Genomic DNA, 10,530 nt, shown 5'->3' on the forward strand with positions numbered 1-10,530 from the left:
CAAGCCAGATGTCCAATGACAGATGAGTGGCTTAAAAAGTTGTGCTCAGGAGTCGGGCTATAGCTCAGCGGGTTAAGCGCAGGTGGCGCAAAGCACAAGGACCGGCATAAGGATCCCGGTTCGAGCCCCCAGCTCCCCACCTGCAGGGGCGTTGCTTCACAAGCGGTGAAGTAGGTCTGTAGGTGTCTATCTTTCTCTCCCCCTTTCTGTCTCCCCCTCCTCTCTCCATTTCTCTCTGTCCTATCCAATAACGACGACATCAATAACTACAACAATAAAACAAGGGCAACAAAAGAGAATAAATAAATAAATAAATAAATAAATATTAAAAAATATAAATAAATTTTTTAAAAAGTTGTGCTCTATGCATGCAATGAATTACTACTCAGCTGTTTAAAAATTATGAAGTCATCTCCTTTGCATCATCTTGGATAGAATTGGAAGACATCATATTAAGTAAAATAAGCCAAAGTACAAATATTGAATGTAGGGAAAGGGCAGGGGTGGATAACATAATGGTTATGCAAAGAGACTCTTATGCCTGAGGCTTCGAAGTCCCAGGTTTAATTCCCCATAACACCATAGGCCAGAGCTGATCAGTACTCTGGTTAAAAAAAAAAAGAAAGAAAAAAGGTAAAAGCAAATACAAAACCAAAAAAAAAAAAAAAGTGAAACATGAACAGGGCAGGGTGTATTACAAGGAATTCTGAGGAAAGGTGGGGGGTGGAAGAAAACTAGAGGGTTGCATAATGAAAATCAATGCATATGATAATGACTGCACTGTAAAGCATTAACCCCTCAATAAAAAAAGATTATGTGAAATTCTCCAGTTGATATTCAACTAGATTTGTTCAATGCTGTAAATGTACCTATTCATTATCTTATTGAAAAGCTTGTGATTTATTGTCTTAATTTACTGAAGATAAAATTAAAGACTGAATTATTAGTTTATTTAAATTTATACAGTAAGTGGCTTGAGTCTCATCATCTTGATTCAAGTACAGGATTATTTTAAACATAACTGCTAATTTTCAATAAACTACATTATTTTGAAAATAAACCATTTCTGATAAGTCTAAAAATAAAGACGCCATCATCATGTACTGCTTTTTTATTGGTTAAATTCTCTGATAAAATAGTCACCTCCTTTCTCCCCTTTCTGGAACAGACACAAAATGTAATACTGGCACAAGAATAATTTTGGTATTTATTGCCAATAATACAGTCCGAGTTTTCTAGTCATAGAAGTTGCTTTGAAGATGAAATCAAAATTGGAACTGTATTTTATCTCATTTCTAGGTCAAAAGAAGGTGAAGTAGGGACCATTATCTGAATTTATGCACAAAGCAAAATCAAGAGCTGATGCTAGTTTAAATTGTGATATGCAGTCAGTGTAAAAAACACATGATATTTTAGATTTAGAATGAAAAATACTGGTAAAGTAGATCATGAATATATTTCCTATTCATTATAATGTAGAAATAATATTCTTGATTTATTGGTTTAAATATATTTACCTGTTTATTGATACTTTATAAAAGATGTATACTGAAAGTTTAAACTTACATATTGGGTCCATGATTGTCAACAACTTGTTTGGCTTCATATGTTAACTCTCTTTTCAGTCATCAGGTTCCAGATGTCATCAGGATGCCGGCCAGGCTTCCCTGGACTAAAGACCCCACCAATGTGTCCTGGAGCTCAGCTTCCCCAGAGACCCACCCTACTAGGGAAAGAGAGAGGCAGACTGGGAGTATGGACCGACCAGTCAACGCCCATGTTCAGCGGGGAAGCAATTACAGAAGCCAGACCTTCTACCTTCTGCAACCCACAATGACCCTGGGTCCATGCTCCCAGAGGGATAGAGAATGGGAAAGCTATCAGGGGAGGGGGTGGGATATGGAGAATGGGTGGTGGGAATTGTGTGGAATTGTACCCCTCCTACCCTATGGTTTTGTTAATTAATACTTTCTTAAATAAAAAAATAAAATGATAAAATAAATAAATAAATAAACTTACATATGTTGTGGCTTGCTTATGGAGCTCATATTATACTTCTATTGGAAAATGCTGCTCTATAGTAATCTGTAATCATTATTATGATGAATACAGTTTCTCTCAATATTAGGTAGGATTCTAGATCTCTACCTATGTAGAATTAGATGTAAGATAATGCGAAATCTACAGTCAAATTGATGTTTTGTCTACAAATAATGTGCTATCTCTAACCTTCTTTCTCCTTAGGTTTTAGAAGGTTGATATACTTCACCTTTATGTAGATTTCTTTGTATTCACTTTAATTGGGATTTTTATCAATTTCTTGAATCTGTAAATCTCTTAACCCTTATTTAAGTACTTTTTCTGCAAGTCACTATTATAAAGTCTATTTTTGTCTCTTATGCAGATTAGGTGAATTTGAAGCCAGGAGATAACTCACTGAGTAGGCACCAAGCCTTACCATGCACAAGGCCCTGGATTTGAATATTGACACAACATGGAAGTTCCATAGATAGCAACCAGAGGGAACTCTATTGATGGTAAAGTAGTACTTTGATGTCGCTCCCTTTCTGAATTAAATTAAAATAAAGTCAGCTCAGAAGTTGTAGAATCGTACAACCCATGCCAGATCCTGTGAGGCACTAACACTGAAGATCAGGTAAATTCTTTTGATAAGGATTTGATTTCAGTTATATTTTTTTACTTATGTAATTTCAACTTGGTTCATTTTTGTAACTTCTGTTTCTTTGTTGAAATGGTCTCAAAATCTTAATTTATATGGAGAAATTATAATTACTTGTTGAAGAAGTTCTCCCTCAGTTTTGAGATAAAATTGACACATCTGAGGGCAGGCAGTAGCCCACCCAATAGAGGGCACACCTTGCCCTGCTCCAAGACCTGGGTTAAAGTCTCTAGCCCTCACCTACAGAGAAACTTGACAAGCAGGGCAGCAGTGCTCTCTTTCCCCCTCTACCCTTCTCTGTCAAAAAAGCAAAAAGCAAAAAAAAAAAAAAAAGGACACAGGAGGTGGTGTATCTGTCATCCATGCACTAACTCAGTGATAACTCTAACAGAAATCTCTGGCAGAAAAATAAATTATATATATGTAAAGGGTACAATGTGATACTTTGCTATATATTATAGAATGATTACCACAATCAGACTAATTAACGTTATCTGTAACTTTAGTTATGAATCTATGTGAAAATCATTACTAACACCAATTCTTAGCAAAATTTAAGTTCATAAACTGTATTATTACCTATAATCTCCATGTTATACCTTAGACAACCAGAAATTTATTGTACATAACTGAAAGTTTGTACCCTTTAACCAACCTCTCTTTGATTCCTTTACTGTCCACTCCCTGGAAACTTTTAAAAAGTTTTTTTTTTAAAGATTTTATTTATTTATGAGAAAGATAGGGAGAGAGAGAGAAAGAGAGAGAGAACACCAGACATCACTCTGGCACATGTGCTGCCAGGGACCAAACTCAGGAAATCATGCTTGAGAGTACAATGCTTTATCCACTGCAACACCCCCTGGGCCACACCACCTGGGCCACACCCCCTGGAAACTCTACCAGTCTACTTTCTGTTTTGATTTTTAATTTATTTTTAGATTTCACATATAAGTGAAATGAAATTATTTGCCTTTCTGTAATAGTCTTATTTCATCTAACATAATGTCATATATATATAATTTTCTTAAAAGATTTTTTTTTAGCTGAGTCTTCAGTTTGACAATAAGGATGGAGTATGAGTGTGTGTGTGTGTGTGTGTGAGTGTGTGTGTGTGTGTGTGAGTGTGAAATGCCAAGAGTCAGATTGCTGTGCATATATGTAGATTTTCAATGAGCATGGACATTTGACCTGCACGGCACATAGGCCAGCGACTGATTAACTTTTTATTTAATTTTTTAAAGATATTTTTATCTATTATTGGGTAGAGACAGAGAGAAATTGAGAGGGGAGGAGCAGATAGAGAGGAAGAGAGACAGACACCTGCAGCCCTGCTTCACCACTCGTGTAGCTTTTCCCGTGCAAGTAGGGACCAGGGGCTTGAACCTGAGTCCTTGTGCACTATAATGTGTTTGCTTAACCAGGTGCGCCACCACCTGGCCCCCTATAATTTTCTTTATCAGGGAAGCATCAGTGCTGCCATCTGTCAGTCTCTCTCTCTCTTACTCACTTTCTATTTAAAACAAAAATAATGAAAACAAATTATCTCACTTATAAGCAGAACTTAATAAACAGGACAGAAAGGGAAAACAAAGTTAAACTTTGTACCAAAGCAAAGGAACCCTGAGGAAGGAGGACAAGGAGGAGACTAGGGAGGCCTTTGGGTCCTGGTTATATGATGGTGGGAAAGGACCTAAGTTGGGGATGAGAGTGTTTTTGCACAGGGAGATGAGACATTGTACCAGCTTGTCAACAACTGTACTATGAACTGTTAACCCCCAATAAAATGATAAAAGAAAAAAATGTTGCTTTAGAAGGAGTGAAATTTTCTATGTGCAAGGTACCAGCATATCACACACACACACACACACACACACACACACACACACACACACACTATATATATATATATATGTTCATGTAATGGAAAAAAAGCAATGGATCAGGGTTAGGAGTTTTAGGGATTAGTTTTTGATTTGTACTTAACTAAGTGTGTGAGCCTCTATTGAACTTAAATTTTATCATGTGTAAAATGAAGTATTTGGAATAGATGATTTTTTACTTCCTTTGAATCCAAATTTGCTTCTAATATTAAATTTCTAGAACTATAATTTAAGAGAGAAATAAATTAGATAAAATTAAGTCCTATGCAATTATTACTGCCTTAATGTACTAATCTTTCCAAAATGTTCTTCACTAAAATAGGCTTGAAAAAGCCCATGTTTATAATAAGGAAGTATACATTTCATCACAGAATTTTAGGCAGTGTTATTTAGGATGATATTTTGGGGTTACAATAGCTCTCATAGCTCATGTAGACTGGCTTCACCATCTATATCTCTATATCTCTATCTCTACATCTAAGAATAAAATCATTCAGGCTAAATGTTTAAAACATGTAGGTTGGGAATATATGGGAACTTTGCCAGCACAGAGTGTTACTATACCTGTTTGTGTTGGACTGAGAAAAATGGGTCTCATCCTGGCTTCCACCAGTCACATGCCTACCCCTTTCTAGCATGCCCAGTCTTCAAAGTATGAAAAGAGTCTATGCATGAGCCCTTAAACTGATCTATTCCCTATGAAAAATACAGGTAATTCATTTTCTAACATTTTGCCTTAGACTTTTATAGTTGTTCTAATAACTTCTTTGACAAAAAAAAAAAAAAAAAAAAACAAAGAGAGAGAAAAGGGAAAAGAGACCAAACTTTCCAAAGATATAAAGTTTATATTCTATAGTAATCATTCCCCACTTCTAATACAATAGATTTAAGAGCAGGGAAATCCAAATAAATATATCTGGGAAGGAATTCTATTAAAAACTCAGGACAGTTGTGACAATTTTATTTTCAAGAGGACTTTAAAACTAATGTGTATGATTCCAGGTATTATAGGAAATATGAGTTTTAATTTATATTTTATTCTGCATACTTAGATATAAAAAATACAAGTGTGAAGAAGTCCAAAATGAAAATTTTTAGGATAAGTTTAGCTGATTTAGAGCTGACCTTATTTAATTGGAAGCTATCAAAGAAATTACCTTATTTAAACTGAGATTCATTACTGCTTAAATTCTTACCTTTTAAGTGTAAATATAAAATGCTAATCACAAAATATAAGCAATTACTACTGTCTGATGCAGTTACTTTTTTGTAAGTGCACTTATTTTGCAGATGGTGAGAGCTCTACTAACATCTATTGTTAGCATGAAAGTCAAGCGATCATCTGTGTAGGTGGTTGTGTGGGAGCAATGCTAAGATTTACAAGGATTTCTCCCACATTGGCAATCCACATCAAACAGAAAGTCATATGAAACAATCTTCTGTTCCCTCCTGGCATTTTTAATCATTCACTTAATTTGTAATGACATAAAAATTCTCAATTAAAGCTTGCCATTTTGTTTCACTCAGATATTATCTTCTAATTTTTAAAAATATATTCTCATGTCTGTGATTTTTTTGTTGTTGTTGGTTATCTCTTGAGGGATAAAAGTTCTTATAAGTTTATAAAAGAGAAAATTCCTAGGAAGAAATTAGTAATTATGTTCAGCATGTCAGTTACAAGATTTACATTTTTATGCATTTGCCTCAATAAATATATACCTGAATTTAAAAATTAAAATGAAAAGTTTCTTTGTTTTTCTAAGAGGCACTGCTAGTCTTTTTTTTTCATATTTAGTTACTTATTTTCCCTTTTGTTGCCCTTGTTGTTTTTCATTGTTGTTGTAGTTATTATTATTGTTGTTGCTGATGTCGTCATTGTTGGATAGGACAGAGAGAAATGGAGAGAGGAGGGGAAGACAGACGGGGACAAATAGACATGGGAGAGCCGGGGTCTTGAGCCGGGATCCTTAGGCCGGTCCTTGCTCTTTGTGTCATATGCGTTTAACCCGCTGCGCCACCACTGGACTCTGTCTTATTTTTTAATCATTTTTTCTAACCAGAGCACTGTTTAGCTTTGGCTTATGGCAGTGCTGGGAATTAAACCTAGGGCTTATAAACCTCAGGGATGAAAATTATTTGTATGACCATTATGTTATCACCTCAGCCTACTGTCTATTTTACAATCTTTCATATAAACTTGTAGTAAGAATTAAAGAGTATCTCTAATATCTTACTTGTAATCCTTTATATATTTGTCCAAATTTAGATATTACTAGAGGAAAACAGTCATATACTATACCCTACATTTCAAACAATTTATTACAAGAGTTCTTATAGAAGAAGTTGCTACTCATTGAGTGGACCCAAATTTCCTTTATAAATTTCCATAAACTTGTTTTTGCTTCCTTTTTAATTGTCTGGTGTTGCTAATATCTGGAAAAGGACAAAACTTTTGACAAGTTGACTCTTTTCTAGACTAGAGTATGTAAGATTCAAGGTTTTAAGAAGTCTGGGAATTCTCTCGCAGAATTATAAAAATTGTAAAAAGGGCTTTAAGGGTGACTTTTATGTAAACACCATCTACACTGTGCTTTGCTTTGACTCAGACACATTAATGGACTGGGAAACTGGGATGGAGATTATAATCAAGAAAAATATTAAAGTCCATTTAAAAATCAATTACTATTTCCCTTTAGTTGGGCTGACTCTTACCAAGTTGCCACAGATAATAAAACTACCAGTTTAGAACTTCAAAGACAAATTCAGTTCAGTTAAACTGATTGGATTTTATCATTCTAAAATGAACCATAATTTTGTGATTTTAGCCACACTTCACTTACCTTCATAGCTATGAATGTCCAAGAAAAATAGCAACATAAATAATTAAAATGGATTTTTAAAATAACACTAATGTAAAACAGATATGTCAGATTTTGCTCTTTATTTGTAGATTCACATTGTTGAAGGGGTAGCAATTTTGTGATTCGAGGTAAAAAAAATAGAAGACTAAACAGGTTTTAAATAGCCAGGTATTCCATATTAATATAATCGAAGCTGCAGTAGCTCTGTCTCCTTTCCAGGTCAGTTTGGAAACAATCCCTCAACTCAACAGCCTAGTTTATATCATTTCTAAAAATAACAGCATAACATTTTCTCCCTAAAGTTGATTCAGGGAACAAATGTACTGTAATAATTACAGCCATTATTTGTGGCAATTTTCCCAAGTCCTGAAATGAACACAGATATTTAGGAATAGGGATCATTGTGTCATCCTAGAGAACTATCTGACACTTTGACTTTGATTCCAGTATGTTTTTTTCTCACTTAAGTTGGTGTGTTAGATTGGAGAACAGTATGAGTTAAAAGTTATCTAAACATCATAATTATAATAAAAGGATAGGAAAAATAAAGATCGAAAAAAGTATCCATTATATCAGGTTAAATCACATTGTAGTGTTCACCAATGTAAACAATATTTGATTGCTAATTGTAGATGCAGTCAAAATATCTGGAAAAAATTATAATAAAAATATCTTCTGAGAGATCAGATGGTAGCGCAGTGGGTTAAGCGCACATGGCACAGAGCACAAGGACCAACTTAAAGATCCAGGTTAGATCCCCCAGCTCCCCATCTGCAGAAGGGTCTCCACAGGCAATGAAGCAGGTCTGCTGGTGTCTATCTTTCTCCCTGTCTCCCCTCCTCTCTGGATTTCTCTCTGTCCTATCCAACAACAATAGCAATGACAATAATAATAGCAACAGCAACAAGGCTAAGAAGAAGGGCAACAAAATGAGAAAAAAATGGCCTCCAGGAACAGTGGATACATAGTGCAGGCACCGTGCCCCAACGGTAACTCTGGAGACAAAAAAAAAAAAAATCTGGGGAGCCAGGCAGTGATACACCCATAACTGCACATAGTAATAAGCCCAAGGACCTACAGAAGGGTCCAGATTCCAGCTCCTGGCTCCCCACCTGCAGGTGGGGAACACTTCACAAGCAGCAAAGCAGCAAAGCAGGTTAGCAGATGTATATCTGTTGTTTTCGCCGGGCTGGCTTCACGGGTGGGTAACAGACGACCAGGGACTCATGGCTGAGCTGTAGGCAGTATCTCTTTATTCATGCAGGACGCAGCACAATCTAAGCCGAGCTAAGCTAAACTCAACTAAAAGCGAACAATGTTGTCTTTATATATACTTCCCAAGTAGGGTGTGAACAGGATGTGACATAGAGAGGGTGGAGAGAAAAGTGACTGGTGAAAATCAGAGTGTGACAAGGAGAGGGGGCAGAGCAAAAACATATCATGAAACAGTGGGGATTGAACCAATGCCCTGGAGGGAGGGTGGTGCTTGTTAACAGCGGTTATGTAAATAGAATGAAGTGGTTATGTAAATAGAATAGTGTTAAGCAGGGGGGATTTAAACCAAATGAAACAGAAGGGGTTTTTAAAAGCATACCAACATATATCTTTCTCTCTACCTCCCTCTTCTCTCTCATTTTCTCTATCCTGTCCAATAAATGGAAAAAAATGCCCCCCAGTAACAATGGCTTCCTATTGCCGGCACCAAGCCCCATCAATCTCTGAGGCAATAAATAAATAAATAAACACATAAACAAACAAACCATCTAAAAACATTGTGATATATAATTATAATAGTATAATAAAAACTGTGTAAATACTGGGATTATATACACAGCAGTTAAGAAGGAACCAGAGTCTAACCTATTATGAAACTAGGTAATTACAGATGCTTGATTTCACTATTCCAGGCCGCTTTTTTGATAGAAAGAATGGTTAGGGGGTCGGGTGGTGGCACAGCAGGTTAAGCGCAAAGGACCAGCATAAGGATCCCGGTTCAAGGCCCCGGCCCCTGCTCCTGCAGGGGGGTCACTTCACAGGCAGTGAAGCAGGTCTGCAGCTGCCTATCTTTCTCTCTCCCCCTCTGTCTTCCCTTCCTCTTTCCATTTCTCTCTGTCCTATCCAATAACAATGACATCAATAACAATAATATTAATAACTACAACAATGATAAAACAACAAAGGCAAGAAAATGAAAAAAAAATAGCCTCCAGGAGAAGTGGATTCATGGTGCAGGTACTGAACACCAGTGATAACCCCGGCACCAAAAAAAAAAAAAAAAAAAGAGAGAGAGAAATTGATTTTCAGAACACAGCACTAAAGTTTCCTCCTTACCATAACACCTCCTCCCATGGATTACACATATTACAATGCAAACACCCTACTTGCAGTATGCTTACTTTCTGGTCCAGAAAATAAAACTGAAACAAACAGAAGTTGATTTAGCACAGAAAAGTAATTAAAGTTTTAAACAAAATAAAATAAAATACGTATCAAGAATAAATCTTAAGGTCATGTGTTTTTCATAATAAACGCCAAAGGGTTTCTAGTTTCAAAACATATAGAGAAATTGTTCCCCCTGAAAAATTAAATTACTCTGAGTCTTCTTCTGGGAAGTTTGATTGTTTGACATTCATTTTGTGAATTGGTGTGGTCCTTTTTCATTGCTTCTCTCTAGCTTCTTTTGAAGCACACAATATTTTCTTTCTTGTTTTCTTTTTTAAAAATATTATTTTATTTTATTTATTATTGGATGGACACAGAGAAACCGAGAGGGGGATATATATATATATATATATATATATATATATATATATAGAGAGAGAGAGAGAGAGAGAGAGAGAGAGAGAGAGAAAGACTGAGAGACACCTGTAGCTTCATTGCTACATCACTTGTGAAGCTTTCTGCCTGCAGTTGGGGACCAGGGGCTTGAACCCAGGTCCTTGCACACTGTAATGTGTGTAGTTAACCAAGTGCCCCACCACCTTCTCCCCTCTCTTGTTTTCTGATGTCACCTCAAATAGAAACCTAGTTTGTACTTAGAGTTTTAGTGTTAATAGAATCATTTTCCAAAATCTAGTAAGTAGCTAAGCAAGCACGTACTGAAAGTTAT

This window comes from Erinaceus europaeus, chromosome X (genome assembly GCF_950295315.1).
Source record: "Erinaceus europaeus chromosome X, mEriEur2.1, whole genome shotgun sequence".
NCBI lineage: Eukaryota > Metazoa > Chordata > Mammalia > Eulipotyphla > Erinaceidae > Erinaceus > Erinaceus europaeus.